This window comes from Uloborus diversus, chromosome 3 (assembly GCF_026930045.1).
Source record: "Uloborus diversus isolate 005 chromosome 3, Udiv.v.3.1, whole genome shotgun sequence".
Lineage (NCBI taxonomy): Eukaryota > Metazoa > Arthropoda > Arachnida > Araneae > Uloboridae > Uloborus > Uloborus diversus.
Genome location: NC_072733.1, coordinates 139937688 through 139956735, shown reverse-complemented (window position 1 = coordinate 139956735; position 19048 = coordinate 139937688). Strand labels below are relative to the sequence as shown.

General features: G+C 35.7%; 1 protein-coding gene across 1 annotated transcript in view; it reads right to left on the bottom strand.

The window, feature by feature from the left end:
* Window positions 1-18797, bottom strand: part of LOC129218963 (uncharacterized) — a 41254-nt gene extending 22457 nt beyond the window's left edge. The window contains exon 1 of the mRNA XM_054853283.1: window positions 18741-18797. The gene's annotated coding sequence lies outside the window, so the exon portion shown is untranslated. The remainder of the gene's footprint in view (window positions 1-18740) is intronic.
* Window positions 18798-19048: the final 251 nt, after the last annotated feature.

The following is a 19048-nucleotide window of genomic DNA, read 5'->3' as shown; positions in this document are numbered from 1 at the left end:
ATTCAAAACAATTACGAAATATAAATCAATTTACAAACAGTATTACTTTTTCTGATCTGTTCAAAAATAAACAAAATGCTTCATGGTTGGATGCAAATCGAAATTCCGTAACCCAAAATGCGGAAACGAGAGCACTTATTAGCTTTTTCATTCACCTTCTTCGCCTTTTCGTTTCGTTAAACGCCCATTTCATCAGAAGCTTTCGAAAGATTTGCGGTATTTTAAACATGCTTAAAAACGGTCGAGGCAAATGAACTTGCTCGCATGTGGGAAGCAAATAATGATCGATTCCGATTATGTCAAAAAGATTATTGATAGCAGGTTTGACACGATTTTTTGATATTAGAGAGAGCCATTCAATGTAACATTGTTTCATAACGAAAATTGAAGTAAATGCTGTTACGTCTTCTGATAGTTTTCTTCTTTAGCGGAAGAAATTAGGATTCATTTTTGAGGACGATTTACTGCATAACTCTAGCTATCCGAATCAATTGGGGCTGGATCCCATTCGGATAATCAAATTTCGGATAATTGAATTCTTCCGAAAAAGAGATCCACTTTAATCAACTACTGCACTGTAAAACGTTTTCTGTAAACTAACTCGACAGAATTTGGTTGTTTCCTTCAGTCAAAAGTACTAATTTTAGTCATTGAAATAGATAGAATAAATAATAAAAAAAAATGATATGATCCCAGAAAATACTCTCATTTTCCAGCAGTTATTTTTTAATTAACTGTTTGAAATGTCCGATTTTTCAAACAAGGCGTGGTCTTTAAGACGTCACAAATGATGCGCATCTTTCTTACTTGCTCTCTCGCGCATCTTTCTACTACGTTTCTACGTTATGACAATCAAGAAGCGAATTAAATATTGCGCTCTACGCTTGCTATCAACCATATCGTTGCCAATACACGTGAGTAACGATGCGAATTAATTATTTTTCTCTGTGAATGGCAACAGTGAATGGCATTTCATTATTTGTGATGTCATCGTCAGAAGCGCACCGGTTAAAGTAAATTTTAAAAATATTAAACTTAAACAAATCATTTAAAAAACGATCAGATCCTACGTTTTTAAGCACGATCTTTCAGAAAAAAATACTTTTAAAATTTTGCAAACGATCCGAGGCAGCAGCTCTCTTGGTGGCAGCTCAGCTGCCTCCACTACTTTGGAGTAACTTAACTGATATAACTGGTGTAAAGTTACCCATCGCTTGTGAAAGGTAGATGGTAAAGAATAAATTGTGAATGCGTAAGTGATTAAGTAAATAATTGAGGAAGTAGTTCACTTTGCCTCGCAAGTGGGGGAATGTGCGACAAAGAGAGAGACTGAAAGAGATGACTGTGTTTTTTCAAAATGAACAAATTGTAAATTTGTTTTGAAAATTAAGTAAATAAATAAAGAACATTGTATTTTATCATACCACTTGCGCTGAAACAGTATTTTTTATTTTTGGCAGTAAATTTGAATTTTCAAAAAAAAAAGGAACATTTTCACTTTTTTATTTTATTTTAATGGAGCAAATTGAAAAATAAAATATTTTTCTAATGAAATACTTTCTATTCGATTTATAAAACATGTTTTTGATCAAAAGAATCAGTAAATAAAACGTTGAACAAATACATGAAAAGATAATGAAACAATAAACGAATAAGTAAATGAATAAATCAATTAATATATAAAGAAAAATAAATGAGCGAGTAAAAAAATGAATGAATAAGAAAATAAGTGAATGAATGAATAAATAAATGAATTACTAAAAGGAGGAATGGAAATGATTTAATTAATTAATAAAAACGTAAGTGATTTATATTAAATGATTGAGTGAGAGTAAATGAAACAAACTATTCTCGTTGCCCCATTCACTTTGCCCCGTATGTACTTGACTAATTGTACAATTTATTTAAAACTGAATACAAATAAGCTTAATATGAACTAAAGTTTTAGTGCATTGATCATTAAGAGGTCTCATTCAATATTTAAAATGTTAATACATAACAAGAACTTTATCATTTTATAGTAACAAAATTAATTTTTGACCTACAACAATATATTTCAATGTGAGTATCATTTTTTAGAAATCGCTTGCATACCAAATGCTTTAATTTTCTGCGGTATTTTTTTTTTTTTTTTACTGACTGGAATAGACACATATGGTACAACATAGTTAAAATAATATCAGATAGGTGGAGTTAAAAGCAGAGTAAATATTACACCATTCCACTTTGCCCCGCTATTCCGCTTTGCCCCATGTTCCCCTACTTGACTAATTGTTTAAAATATTCAAAATACAAGTAAGCTTAATATTAACATTCAAATATTAGAAGGTCTTAATCAAGATTTAAAATCTCAATAACAAGATCTTTATCATTTTATAATCGCAAAAATAATTTTTGACTTACAAGAAAATATGTACTACAATATGAGTATCTATTTTTGAAAATTGGCTGCATAATCATATGTTTTAATCTTCAAAGATATTTTTTTCCTGATTGGAATATATTACATGTGGTACTACATAGTTAAAATATTATTAGATAAGTGGCCCTGAAAGCAGAGTAAATATTTGACCATTTTACTTTGCCCCACATTCCCCTACTTGATTAACTGTACAAAATACTTAAAATGATTGAGTGAGTAAATGAAAAAAACTATTTCACGTTGCCTCATCCACTTTGCCCCGTATGTACTTGACTAATTGTACAATTTATTTATTTCAATTATGTTATTAAACATGGTGTTGATTCCAGTCAAAAAACAATTTCCATTGAAGATTAAGGTACATGATAATACAAGCCATTTTTAAAATTTAATACTGATATTGTAACTCTGTTTAGGCATATCAAAAACAGTTTTTTTTTTAAATTCTTTACTAATAATAAAGCTCAAAGTCTTTCTATCTGGAGTCTGTAGGATGTCTGTGACGTGCATAGCGCCTAGCCCGTTCGGCCGATTTTCATGAAATTTGGCACAAAGTTAGTTTGTAGCATGGGGGTCTGTACCTCGAAGCGAGTTTTCGAAAATTCGATTTTGTTCTTTTTCTATTTCAATTTTAAGAACCCTTTCCGGAGCAAAATTATCATAAGATGGACGAGTAAATTACGAAATTAGCATGACGTGGAATGGGAGAACCAATGAACATAGCCAATTGGCGAGAAATTCGTCATCCATTATTTGTAAATATACAGGCGAACCGAATGACCTTTTAATTTTCAACTACGGGCAAAGCCGAGCGAGTACCACTAGTATAAAATAAGAAAGCTCTTTTTATTAATATTTCTAACACTAATTGAGAACTACTGGTGCTCATAGTATACTCATTTACATATATCGTACCCAATCGCTCCTCACGCTCCTTGACGAGACTAATGGCCGCTTTAAGCAGGGCCTGATTACCGCACAGGCCTATTAGGCCTGGGCCTGGGGCCCCCTCTTCCTAAGGGGCCCCAAATTACTTAAAGAATTATGCATATCATTACAACTATACAAAAAATATACACATTTTTAAAATAATGGCCTTCATGGGGCTTCAGAATCATTGTGGTCCTTGGGCCTCACTTTTAGTTAGTCGGGCTTTGGCTTTAATGGCGATCGGCCCCCAGGTTGTGGGAACCACTAAATTAAACAAACTCATTTTTCACTATATTATAACTCTTTTGTCCTTCTCAGAATTTCTTTAAGTCTATTTCTAGCAACTCCGAAAAAAGAAAGAAAAAAGTCCTTCTTTTTACACCATTTTAAAGATAAAAAGTATGTAATCTCGTATTTAGCAATGTCAAACGTTCTGCCATTGATTCCTAATTTTTAAATCCTCTAATCGTTTCTATTATTCCACCAAAAAGAATGATATTTGTTTTGCATGCTTGACGTGTTTCCTTGGTATTTATCAAGATAAACAAGCGATGTTGCTGCAATTTGCGATCTGCAGCTTGTGCGCAAACATAAGGTCATCACAAAACCTACTTTCTTTTAATTTTGAACTGCGATGAAGCAATGCATTAAGCGTAAACACAATTATTTTAAATCTTGTTTGATTTTTGAAAATAAGAAGTCCCTCTGTAACTATTTGAATTACGATGAAGCATTGCATTAAGCGTAAACACAATTATTTTTAACCTTATTTGATTTTTAAAAATAAGTCTCGCTTGTATATTTGAATTACGATGAAGCATTGCATTAAGCGTAAAAAAAAATAATTTTTAACCTTATTTGATTTTTGAAAATAAGTCTCCCTTGTATATTTGAATTACGATGAAGCATTGCATTAAGCGTAAACACAATTATTTTAAACCTTATTTGATTTATGAAAATGAGTCCCTCTTATATATTTGAATTATGTTGAAGCATTGCATTGAGCGAAGACACAATTACTTTTAACCTTATTTGATTTCTGAAAGTAAGTCTCCCTTGTAACTGTTTGATGTAGAAATAGATTAATCATAGAGATACAATGGGAAAACAATATTTTGTCTTAGAGCAGGGGTTCTCTAAGTGGCTGCCGCAGGGATGGGCGAGGAGTGCTGCGATGTGTTCACGATGGCAAATTGTTGTTGTTATTTGAATTAAAAAAGTGGTTACTCATCTGAGTTTCACACGTTTTCAGATATTTTACTTTAATAAAACAAAAACACTAATGAACTAAAAAAGGCCTTATTTCATCAAACAAACAAATTTGTGGAACAAAGAAGCTCATATATATATACATATATATATATATATATATATATATATATATATATATATATATATATATATATATATATATATATATATATATATATATATATATATATATATATATATATATATATATATGTATATATATATATATATATATATATATATATATATATATATATATATATATATATATTGTAACGGATTCGGTGCGACTTCCACTTTCTTGAAATGAAAACACAGTTCTTGATAAAAACACAGGAAATGGAAATTTATTTACACTATGTACAGGAAAGATCGCCAACAACTGCTAAATTATTCATCAGCAATAAAGCAATTATCACACAACACCGTAAACTCAACGTTTACACACGTATTTACTTCCAAATACGAAAACAACACAGCGAAATGCCTCGCCATAAACAGAGCTAATACACACTCACAGTTCGAAATCTGAATCGAAACTCCCCTGTTTATCACGTGGGACGCCTTTATAAACATCGAAAGAAATCTCTCAACTGTTCCACACGCTTCTGGAAAATAGTAGACCGTTATCAAATTTTATCAACGAACAAAAAAGGAAATAGAGGGGTCGTATACTTTAGCCATATGAAAAAGGGGTTGTATATTCATTACGGGAAACTATTTACAGGTTACGTTCCTACAATAATTACTATTTACAGAATTTGTAACATTGCCCATTTCCTAAGGACTGCACGTCCCGGGCAGTACAATCCCCAGAAAGGGTGCCAAACTTCTATCACAAGTTTACAAATATACACATTAATTAATAACTAACAGATACAGAAAACAAAATAATAGCAAGAAATATTACTAAACATTAAAAGCAAAAATTTTCTACAACTTTTATGTTATCAACCATGGTTGTTTACGTAATACTCATGAACTATGGCCATAGTATGGGGCTAACCGATCATAATGTACAACCCTAGGTTTTGCATTAGGTGATTTTTGGATCCTCACTACGACGTCATTTAGTCGGTTAAGGACTTTGTAGGGTCCATCCCAATGCGACTGCAATTTGGGTGACAGACCTTTCCGTCGGATGGGATTCCATAACCAAACCTTGTCGCCTTCGTTGAATTCATGTCCAGTAGACCTTGTGTCGTATCGGGTCTTCATCTTCTCCGCCGCGATGTTGATTCGCTCTCGTGCGAAGTTATGAACGTCTTCCAACCGGGCCTGGAGATCCTGGATGTACTCCTCAGGCGATGAAGGCGCATCAGGAGGACGACCGAAGACGAGATCACAAGGTAGCCGAAGCTCTCGTCCGAAGAGCATCTGAGATGGTACAAATCCGGTAGTCTCGTGGACAGCACTGCGGTAGGCCAGCAGGAACAAAGGTAGCTTCTTGTCCCAATCCTGTTGATTTCTGGATACCATAAGCGAGAGATTATTCAGGATTGTGCGGTTAAATCTCTCCACCATGCCGTCCGATTGTGGGTGTAGTGGTGTTGTCCTAGTTTTCTCAATTCCGAAAATTTGACATAGGCCCTTAAACACAGCAGAGATGAAATTCCTCCCTTGATCGGAATGAATCTGCAAAGGTGTTCCATATCTCGAGATCCAATGTTGGACTAGAGTCTCTGCTACGGTGGTAGCCTCTTGATCTGGAATGGGATATGCTTCCGGCCATTTGGTGAAGTAGTCGATGGAAACAAGAATGTATTTGTTCCCATCAGTAGTTCTTGGTAGAGGACCCAGGATGTCGATCCCAATTCGTTCGAAAGGAGCTCCAACGTTGTACAGATGTAGCTTCCCTCTGCTTCTCTTCTTCGGTCCTTTACGAGCAGCACAGGCGTCACAAGAATGGCACCACTTCTCCACGTCATCCTTCGCCTTGCTCCAGAAGAAGCGCTCCCGAACTTTATTGAGGGTTTTCAAGACACCAAAATGTCCTCCAGTCGCACTACTATGTATTTCTTTCAGAACATCTGAAATCCTTGATCGGGGAAGTAGTAACTGCCACCTAGATGTTTTGCCGTCGTCAGATTCCCATTTTCGGTGTAGCACGCCGTTCCGTAAATGGAGCGAGTTCCATAAAGCCCAGTATCTTTTTGTTGCAGGACTGAAGATGGAAACGTCCTGCCAGCTAGGTCGCCGACTGTCATTTTCCATGAAATCCAAAATTGGTTTTATGTCGGGGTCTTCAAGTTGATCTTTTCGAACTTGGTCGTCACTCCATGGATCAGGTTCTGATGATATTGGAGTCACTGTCACCTGATAGGCGGTAGAGCTAGTCGTTCCATACTGTTTCTCGATTCGGGAACAATAGTGGCAGTTCTCAGGACAGGGTCTCCTTGATAAAGCGTCAGCATTCCCGTGAGATAACCCTTTTCGATGCTTGATCTCCATGTCATATTCCTGGAGCCGCTGTATCCATCTGGCTATCTGGCCTTCCGGATTTTTGAAGTTCAAAAGCCAAGTTAATGAGGCATGATCTGTCCGAAGCAGAAATTTTCGGCCGTAGAGGTAATGATGGAAGTGTTCTACAGCTTTCACTATGGCCAGTAACTCCTTTCTGGTGACGCAGTAATTTCGCTCCGACTTTGATAAGCATTTGCTCCAATAAGCGATGACATGTTCATTTCCGTCAATTTCTTGGGATAAAACAGCTCCGATGCCCTCGTTGCTCGCATCAGTGTCCAGGATGAAGGATTTTTCAGGCTGAGGATAGGCGAGGATAGGCGTTGATGTTAAAGCCTCCTTCAGTCGTAGAAATGCATCTTCGCATTCTTTGGACCATTCAAACTTTTGCTTGCTCTCCGTCAGCTTATGCAAAGGTCGTGCAATGTTGGAAAAACCCTTTACAAACTTCCTGTAGTACGTGCAGAGCCCCAGGAAACTTCGCAGCTGATGGATGTTTTCGGGACGACTCCAACTCCTGACCGCAGATACCTTTTCTGGATCGGTTTGTACACCTTCAGAAGAGATGATGTGACCAAGGTAGTTCACTTCCCGGCGGAACAAATTACATTTGGACGGGCTTAACTTCAAATTGGCTTCCTTAAGCTTTTGCAGCACCTTCCTAAGATTTGCCAGATGTTCTTCGAAACTGCGTCCCACGATGATGATATCGTCTAAGTAGACCAGACAGGATTCGTAGGAAAGTCCTCTTAACACTGTCTCCATAAGACGCTCGAACGTAGCTGGTGCATTGCAGAGGCCGAAGGGCATCACTTTAAACTGCCATAAGCCTTGTCCAGTTGTAAACGCTGTCTTCTCTCGGTCATCAGGGTGTATCTCAACCTGCCAGTAGCCGCTCTTCAAGTCCAGGGTCGGAAACCACTTGTGTCCGGAAAGAGTGTCTAAGGTGTCGTCTATCCGTGGAAGAGGGTAACTGTCTTTCTTGGTGATTTCATTCAGTCGTCGGTAATCGACACAAAATCTGGTGGAGCCATCTTTCTTTCGGACCAAGACGATGGGAGAGGCCCAAGGACTGGATGAGGGTTCGATTACATCATTCTCCTTCATCTCTTTCAGGAGGGTCTCAACCTCTTCCTTCTTGGCGAACGGTAGTCGTCTTGGATGCTGTTTAATAGGGGGGTGTTCTCCAGTGTAGATCCTATGCTGCGTTAAATTCGTACGGCCCACATTCTCCGATGTAGATGAAAACAGATGCTTGAAGTCGTCCACCAATTGTTCCGCAGCAGTTCTTTGATCCTTCGATAAGGGTGCACTCCCAATTAACTTCGATGTCAAGGACTCAGAAGACACAGTCTCGGGGGAATTGATTCTTCTAATGATGCAGTTTACGGGAGTACAAGTTGCTAACACTTCGCCTTTCCGGATATTCCTTGGCCTTTCACTCACGTTGGCGACTCTCACAGGAATTACATCCTTGGAAAGGTCCACAAGCGTAGATGCCACCAGCACTCCTTTTGGGTTATTGCTTAAGTTGGGGTATTCAATGAGTCCAAATCTAAAACTATTGCTTTCTTCAATGGAGCCGGTTATTAATGATTCTGACCTTGAGGGAATTGATAAATCTGTTTGGGCAATTATTTGATGAGCGGATTTTACATCACTTTCTGCGGGAAAGACTGCTATGTCTTCTCTCGTCGAGTGCAGCTCGTTAGTCTTGAAGTCGAGGTTGAAGTCATACTTCTTTAAAAAGTCCAATCCGAGAATGAAGGGGTCTATGATAGCAGCAACGAATGCGGTATGATGGTAAATGGCATTTCCAAACACAATTTCTAAGTTCACTTTACCTTCAATCTCGATCTTGTCACCTGTCACAGTTTGGAGGGTAACGCAGGGCGGCGTCCACAGAATGTTGAGTCCAAATTGACGAGCCACATCTGTTCTAATGATCGTAACATTGGCTCCAGTGTCAATAATCAGTTCGCAGGGAAACCCGTTTTCATATGCGTAAACAAACAGTCCATTACTGCCGCCACTCGTCGATGAAATCTGGAAAACTTTAAGATGGGGCTCATTCCAATTTGGCGACCTCCGCCCCGCGAGATTGCCATGGCTTAGTTTTCCTGGACCTGCGAGGGAGAGGTGCTCTTCCCTCTGGTTTCTTGACGAGCTTCACAGTTTCTTCGTAAGTGACCCTCGCCACCACATTTCCAGCACTTAAGTGATTGTCCATTATGGTCCTTGGGAGCCGAAGTCCTTTTGAGGATTCCTGCAATTTCTTTTATTTGCTTTTCCAGTTCAGCAAAACGTGACGAAACCGGATCAGGCTCATCAGTTTTCACGCCGCGGATTGAATGGCGATCCTTGCGGGTTGCTTACTGGGCGGCCTCCAACTTCATCGCATACACAACAGCAGAACTCAGGTCTTTGACATCCGCCATCCGTAGAGCTTTCTGGATTTCCGGATCTCGAACCCCGTCGATGTAGTAGTTGAGTGCCAGGTTGTCTCGAACATCCGCAGGACAGTCACAAAAAGCAAGATGAGACAATCTCTCGACGTCCGCCGCTAGCTCTTGCAGGGTTTCCCCGGTTTTCTGGAAACGGGACTTCAACTGGAGTCGGCTGAAATCTTTCTGGCACTTCTCACCGAAGCGAAGCTCCAACGCAGATGTGAGGGCGGCGAAATCCAGGCGCTGGCTGTCCGGAAGGGTCTGGAGATTGTCCGCTGCGTCACCTCTCAGGGATGCTGCAAGATGACAGGCCTTGGTAGCAGAGTCCCATCCGTTCGCTTCCGCCACTATCATGAATTGAGTTTTGTAAACCTGCCACGAAGTTTTCCCATCAAATGTGGCAAGTTTAATGGACGGTCGAGCAACCGATGTGGGAGCGCCAAACTGTACAGAGCTGCTTTCCGCGGTCGCCAATCTCCTTTCCACGTCCTTAAAGATCTCTTCTTTAAATAGATGAAATCTTCTATCTTCATCTTCAAATTTATTTTTTACAGCATTGAATCGGCTTTCAACGGTATCAAATTTTTCTTCAATAGCATCAACTCGATGCTCTATGTCATTAAATTTATTTTCCATCACAGTCTTTACCGAAATAAGGTCGTTTTTAATTTCTTCTTGGTTAGACGTTAAGTCCTTTTTCAGCACCGTTAAATCGCTTTTTAACTGGTCTTGATTTGCCAACATACTTGCAGTCAGATCACTTTTTAATTGTTCTTGATTAGCCGCCATATCATTTTTTAATTGTTCTTGATTTGCAGTAAAACTTGCAGTCAAATCACTTTTTAATTGGTCTTGATTAGCCGCCAATTCATTTTTAACAGAGTTGATTGCATCAAGAAATTGTTTTAATTGTTCATCCATTGCGCGAGTAATCACCATAAAATTAAAGTCCAAATTCAAAAAAAGTCTTTATGAAAAAATGTCCAAAGTCACACTTACTCCAAGAAAGTCCAGAAGAAGCCCCACGTTGGGCGCCAAATTGTAACGGATTCGGTGCGACTTCCACTTTCTTGAAATGAAAACACAGTTCTTGATAAAAACACAGGAAATTTATTTACACTATGTACAGGAAAGATCGCCAACAACTGCTAAATTATTCATCAGCAATAAAGCAATTATCACACAACACCGTAAACTCAACGTTTACACACGTATTTACTTCCAAATACGAAAACAACACAGCGAAATGCCTCGCTATAAACAGAGCTAATACACACTCACAGTTCGAAATCTGAATCGAAACTCCCCTGTTTATCACGTGGGACGCCTTTATAAACATCGAAAGAAATCTCTCAACTGTTCCACACGCTTCTGGAAAATAGTAGACCGTTATCAAATTTTATCAACGAACAAAAAAGGAAATAGAGGGGTCGTATACTTTAGCCATATGAAAAAGGGGTTGTATATTCATTACGGGAAACTATTTACAGGTTACGTTCCTACAATAATTACTATTTACAGAATTTGTAACAATATATATAGTTTGGCCTAAATATTTACGGTATACATAAAGTGCGGAATAAAATACGCATAGTTAAAGAAAATAGAAACGGGTTATAATTAACTCCAATTATTACTTCGAAAGTATTTTTTGCCAACAAAAATAATTTTTTTTAAGCTCACTTATTTACAAGTCAAATTTTCTGCACAAATTTCTTGCATCCTTTTTTACACAGTGCAAATTAAGTTGCATGGTTAAATTAAGTTTTTTTCTTTTGTTTTTTAAACTGCGTACCTCACACTGCTGCAAGCTTCGCACAGGGACTTTTTCTTAACTTTTTTTTTCACCCTTCCAGCTTTAGGCTGCTAGTCATTTCTTCTCTTTTTCAGCAATAACGCTGGAAGTAAGTTGTAGTGTGAAATTTATAGTAACGAATAGCACCGCGACCGCACTTCGAGACACACCAAGAGAAGTGCGATAACTCTTCGTGGGTTCCGGAGTACTTGCAGTAGGCGAATGTGAGGTTGTGATTTTTTCTCGAGTTTGTGAGTTAGGTTTTGTTAAAGGGGTTTTTCTTTTATTTTCAATTGCGTTTCTCCAGCTATGCATGTTGCTCGTGCATGGTTTTTGTTTTTATTTTTCTAAGAGGAACTTGTTTATATGGGGCCAAAAAGGAAGGCTAGCCCTAATAAGGAGGTGGTTGTTAATGGTAAAGAGAAAATTACCAAGCGAAATGAATTTATATATGAAGCTAGTATGTCTAGGAAAGAAAAAATTAGGGCTGCCATGACAAATGGAGCCGATAAAATTAAAATAGTTATTTTCGGTGTTAACAAGGAGATACCAAAGAACAAAGGGATGAAGTTCCACAAAGAAATAGAAAACTTAATCTCAAAAGAAGATGAAGTATATTTTACCAGGAACGGCAACATAATTGTGAGTACCAAAAACGAAGACACCATGAAAAAGGTGAGTGAAACTAAAACTTTTCTGGATATTGAAGTTGGAACAAGACTATTAGAAGATGCCATAAGCACAAAGTATATACTAAGAAATGTAGATGAAGATTTGACCGTAAAATTCATAGCAAACAAACTTGAGGAAAGGGGAGTTTACGTAACGCAGGTGATAAGATTTAAGAAAAAAGAGTCTGAGGTACCAATCCCGATTGTTTTGATAAAAGAGTTGGGAATCACAAATAGAACAGAATTTAAAATAGGATGCATTAACTTCCGAGCTAGTAAATACATAGAAAAACCTTTGATTTGCAAAAAATGCAAAAGAATAGGTCACCCAGCAAAGTATTGCAAGGGAGAAGTTAGATGCTCAGATTGTGGAATGACACATGAAAATTGTGGAAAAATAACAGCTTGCTTTAGATGCAATGGTAGTCACAGTGCAGAGGATAAAAGTTGTCCTGTTCTAAAGAATTATACAAACAATAAAGACAGGAAAGAACAAGAAAAAAATAAAACATATGCAAAAGTGGCTAGTGAAAATAAAGTCGAAAATGAAAACAAAGACCTAATCATTAAGCAGCTAAAAAAAGAATTAGGAGAGAAAGATGAAGAAATAAAAATGCTGAAGCAGGAAATAGACAAAATTAAAATCGAATTACAAATATTGAGGTACAATATCACCTATAATGACAAAGCTGAAAATAGTAATTTTAATACAGTAGAAGTTCAGCTGATTAAGCAATATAGAGAGATGAGGAAGGAAAATCCAAAAATCAATTTAATCCCAAGTGCAGAGAATCTTCTACCTGAAGCTGAACTGTTGGGGGGTCTACCAATAGATGGAGACCCGATGGAAAGTGACCAAGAGGAATACAACTCTCTTTAGGGGGTTGTTCTTTTTCTTTTTTTCATGTTCAGGGACTGTTTTCTTTTATCTTGGAATTGCCGCAGCTTGGCTAAGAATCTTATTTACTTAAAAAATTTAATTTCATGGTTATCTCCTTTTGTTATTTGTCTCCAGGAGACCTGGTGCACAAAGAATAAAATCCCCACTATTAGTGGCTATCATAATTTTAGTTATGAAAGGCCACCTCCCTGCAAAGGGGGTGGACTTTGTATATATGTTAAAACAGATATTCCTGTCACTGAAGAAGTAATAGGCATTACCAATTCCAATTTTGAAATTAATAGTGTGACTATTTTTTACAATAGCAAGCATTATCAAATTATTAACTGTTACAGACCACCAGGTAAATTCACTGAAGAAGACTTAAACGTTTTAAAAAAGATCCAAAAGGGAAATAATCAAATTTTTAGAGGAGATTTTAACGCTAGAAATAAAATAACAGGAGACATAAAAACATACAATAGCTCAATTAAATTCTATGACTGGATCCAAGAAAAAAAATATCTGCATAATCAATAAAAATATACCAACCCGTATCAACAAACAAAAAGATGAGGGAATATTAGACCTAACAATAGTCAGTTCTGAGCTAATTACAGAAATGGATTGGCATAGAAGCGATGAAAACGGCGAAAGTGATCACTACCCCACTATAATCAGGATTGCTGAAAAAAAAACACACACTAAAATTAAAAGGTATGTAAATTGGGACAAATTCAAAGATAATATGGATAAAATCATTCCTAATATAAATTTCAAGATTCTTAATTGCAATACATTTAATCAAGTGACAGAAATTATTACATCAAATATAGATAACGTAACAAAAATAGTGAAATATAGTAACAACAACTCAAACAGCAACTGGTGGAACTTAGAATGCTCAAAAAAGAAAAAACAGAAGAACCAAGCAAAAAACAAAGCCTACAGAACTCAAATGATAACTGATTGGATTGATTACAAAAGAAAACTAGCTCTTTTTAGGAAAAGCATAATAGAAGCAAAAAGAAAATATTGGGAAAACATAAATTTTAACATAAAACAACCTAAAGACATACATAGATCAGTAAATAAATTAAAAAATATCATAAACAAATCACCAAGTCCCAGCCTAGTCCTTATCAAGGAGGGAATTAAGTATTTTGAAGATAACGAACAGGCTGAAATGTTTGTGGAATACTTTAGCAAGAAAGACAAAACAGATAAAGAGTCACACATACTGGAAATTAATAATAGAGGAAGTGTTCAATCTTTTAAGATGAAAGAACTTTTGTCCGAGATCAATAGTTTAAAAAATTCGGCAGCAGGATCAGAAGGAATAACAAACAATATTATAAGAATGTTACCAGAAAAAACCAAGGAGCTATGCTTAAGACTTTTTAATTATAGCATACATACTGGTAATATGCCAAGTAACTGGAAGACATCAATGATTATTCCAATTTGCAAATCAGGAAAAAACCCACAGAATTTGGAGAGTTATCGACCAGTTGCATTAACACAATGTTTGTGTAAACTTATGGAAAAATTGATACTTAAAAGACTCACATGGTGGGAGGAGAAGAACCAGATTTTCCCAGAATTTTTACATGGTTTCAGAAAAGGGAAAAGTGCAGAAAACTGCATTGTACAAATCATTAATACACTAAAAAGGCTAAGAAATGAAAAAAACTTTATCTTCCTCGTCTCATTAGATTTGAAGGGTGCTTATGATAACATAAAATCAGATATACTGTTAAGAAAATTAAACAATTTAAAAATGGATCATAAATATATTAAATGGATAAAAGAATGGTTGACTAATAGAAAAATAATGATTAGATGGAGAAACAAGATGTCTAAAGAAAGAAGTATTGAGTATGGACTGCCTCAAGGTTCCATATTATCACCATTCCTTTTCAATTGTTTCATGTCAGACCTGGTAGGTAATAATGAAAGTAACAAACTATTTGTATACGCAGATGACATTTCATGTATTATATTCGACAAAAGTAGAGATGCAGCCATTAGGGCTATCAAGAATTTTATAGAAAAAATTGAAGAATGGTCGGACAACAACAAAATGATATTTTCGGCTGAAAAGAGTAGCATACAAAATTTGACAGCGACTAGAAACAAATTCACTGAAAATATAAAGATAAACGGAAGGGACATTCCATGGAATACTCAGAACAAACTTCTTGGAGTGTACATAGACTATAATTTGTCATGGAACAAACACACACAAGTAATTGAAAGGAAAATCAACAAGACTGCAAATGTCATTAAATTTTTGGGAAGTAGGACTGGTTTCTGTAATGATAACTTATTCAGAATTATCAAGCAAGTTATACTCCCACAAATTGACTATGGCAACCTGAGCAGAATCAAAGATACAAAATATAATAAGAATAAAATGGATATTATTACAAACAAAGTCATAAGGAATGCTCTGAAATTAAACAATTTTGCCCCAAATGAAGTTATTAGACATTTTACAAATATTGACACATATGAAAGAAGACTAAATTGGAAAGCCACTAAGTGGGTCTTAAAGAAAATGTATCAAGATAATTCTTCAGAAAATATTAACTTGATTAATTCAATGGAACTGGATGAAAACAGAGTAGATTTTTGTAACAACTTTATGACAAATTACAATACAAAGATATGGAAGGATACAAATTATGAAGAATACCCACCATGGCATTGCAGAAAACTGAAAATCATAACAGATGAAAGAAAATTTCAACAGACACAAATAAAAGCAGAAATTAAGCAGGACTTCCTAAAGTTTCTTACAGAAAATAAAGACAAAGAAATATGGGCTACTGATGGCTCCAAAAATGAAACATATGTAGGCTTTGGACTGTTAAACCAAGACAAATCTATTAAGAGAAAAATCAGAATCCCTAACTTCTGTTCCATTTTTACAGCGGAGCTTTCGGCTCTATATTATGCTGCTAAATATCTTATAAAAGCTGATATGCCAACAATTATCCTCACTGATAGTCTTAGTGCAATCAACGCCATCAGAAGTGAAAACAAAAATCAACACCCACTTGTAAAAATTACCAGATATTATTTGGAGAAGTTATCCAGCAAAAATTATATTTATTTAGTATGGTCCCCCAGTCACTCAAATATTGCATTGAATGAGGATGCTGATGCTCTTGCAAAGGAAGCAGCATGTGGTTCAAACATTCCAAGCTTAAATATCACTACATGGAAAGACTGTAATAATTATCTGTTGAAAATGAAACATGAGGAGCAATTGGAAAATTGGGAAAAATCCAAATATTTTGAAAAATTTAAATTTAGAAAAATCCCCTCAAACAAAGGAAGTTACAAAGTCCAAAATAGAAGGATTGAAATTTTCCTGAATAGACTAATCTGTGACTGTTATATTACAAAAAGCAAACTTTTCAAAATGAAAAATACCAACTCCCCAAACTGTGATTTGTGTGGCTCTCCTGAAACAATTGATCATATACTACATCATTGTACAAAAACAAATTCAAATAGAAAACGTTTAATAGAGCTTATTCAGAAATACAAAAACCCTCTTCGTATCAAATTTCTTGATCAAGATATTTTATTTATTCCTGGGGTCGCTCAGGCTTTGTTTTCTTTCTTTGGTTAAGTCGTTTTCGGTGTTGCATGCTTTCCCCGTTTGCCTTTTCTCTTTTGCTTTGGGGTTTCTTTATCTTGATGCATGCTTTTCTGCTATGATCAATAACTTTTTCCAAATAGTCAACTATTTTTTGGTTAAGAAAGTATCTTATCGTGATATTCTAATTTTATAGGAACAAGATAGACAAAGTTGGAAGAACTCTTCAATAGTGACTTTTATTCAAGGAAGTGAGGCAAGGCGTAAAGAATTCGCAGCCCTCCATAACTTTTTGGAGTCCCAGGACTCGAGATCAAATCAAATCAAAAAAATAACTCTTCGTCGCACTCAAATAGTGAACAACCTAAGCATCGAAAATTAACTAAAGATGTTTCAGGCGCTTGCATATGGTCCGTGTAATGTTTTGAAGTTTGATCGAATTTCTTGAGCTACTGAGAGAACCGAAGTATTCATATTCTTTCATCTGAATACATTGCATTCAGAAGTGGAACTTTTCCGGCATGGCTTCAACGCTATCAGTCTCAATCAAAGCGGTAAAACTCGCACCTTGTAATGTCAGAAAGAATTGTTTCAATGTAAAATATGTCAGCAAGTAGGTTAACATTTTCATGAAAAGGGTATCGAATGTGGCAGACACAAATGAATTGATGATGAAAGGAAAAAAAAAACGCTTGAGCTTAAAACTTCATTTCTAGCAAGCATGTTAATGTTCCGCCATTACAATATTATTCTCGCAAAAATGCCAGATTTATGCCGTTGTTGAAATTTTTACCCACTTCAAAGATGCAACTGTCCTAATCGCTTTACGTTATTAAAAAAAAACATATAACGCTCCTTGTACCTCTCGGGAACCTCCCAGAGGTTCGCAAACCACTGGTTGGGAACCGAATGCATAGAGTAAAGAATTTTCATTCAAACACTCTATAAAACTGCTTTTAACAAGTGTGTCTTTCTTTGTTTTTTTTTTCTGGGTTCAATTTCAGTTAGTTTAAATAACACTTTGCTTGATAATTTAATGTAACTTAATTTTTAATCATGTTTATTATAAAATTGAGTTGCAGCTAATATATATTGATCAACTAATATTGAGATCATCAAAATATTAAATTTATGTATTATTTCAACTTAAAGGATACGTATCAAACATATTCATAACTAAAAGTTTAACATTTTTGTTTTTGAATATTACCGTCATTATTTCATAGGCAGTAATTATGGTGTAAAAGCTAAAAACACCGTTACCCCAGGCATCTAAATTAATATCACATCTCTCACATACACATCAAAAATTGATCGCTCTTTAGATAGGAGTGAAAAAAATCACCTCCTCCTTCTTAGAAACTCGAAATAGTCTTTTAATAAGGTTAAAAGATTATCTTTTGACATTTATTATTATTAATTTATCATTTTATAATTTTTTAAAACTTATTAGCAGTATTGCATGCGTTCTTCTGCAGTATGAAACAACTTAAACTGAGCCTTTAATTTGCATCAAATGTTCCAAGTGCTCTAAGAGTTCAAAAAAAAAAAAAAATTCATCTTTCATTGTCTAAAGGCTTTGACGTGGTATGAATTTAGAAGCGATAAGAATTCGTTCATGTAGGAAAGATGAATTTTAAGCACCGTTATGACTCTTAATCTAAGTTTAGAACACTTTAGAACTTTTTTAAGTTTTGGAAAATCCCCTATGTGGATTTCTGAGCCCCAAAGTACCTTTGTACCAAATTTCGCAATGATGTATTAGTATGCAGAACCTACTGTGTATTAGTATACAGAACCTACTGTGCATTAGTATACAGAATCTACATACAAACCAACAAACAAACAAATCCACACACACACACACACACATATATATATATATATATATATATATATATATATATATATATATATATATATATATATATTCATACGCGTAGATTATCTTCGAATAATAAATAGAAAATGGTATATTTATGCCGTAGTTAAAATATTTACCCACTTCAAAGATGCAACGTTTTTACAACAATTGCTTTAAACTGTTCCAAAAGAGCATATAATTAAGGAATACTGCAAGTTCAAAGCATGCGGTGTTTTCATTTCTTGCAAGTTTGTGCTAAAACTGTTTTTCACGAAAATCATGAGCAAAAGCAATTTTGCAGAAGTGTGATCAAGTATTTCAAGCGCACACATTTGTGGTCAAATAAAAACTTGCAATTCTAGAAATGAAGTGAAGTGACCGAAGTTATTAGTAAGTAGTTAACTTACCTCCGTAATTCTCTGATTCTGTCAGACGATCGAATGATGAATGGTGTGACTGCAACCGATAAATTTCTGCATTTTGATAAGAGATCAGTACAGACTTTGTTCTTGGAGATAAAGAGCGATTCGAGCAAACGAAAAGGAAAGGGAGCATAGTAAACACTTGCTATTACCGCATTTTTATGGTACAGAAGAACTCAAATGAATTTTTTTTTTTTTAATAATTCTTATACGCACTAAGGAAATTTCGAAACGTAACAAATAAATTCCGAGCAAACGTTCCGAGGCTTTCCACCAGTTTTCCCAGTGAATTT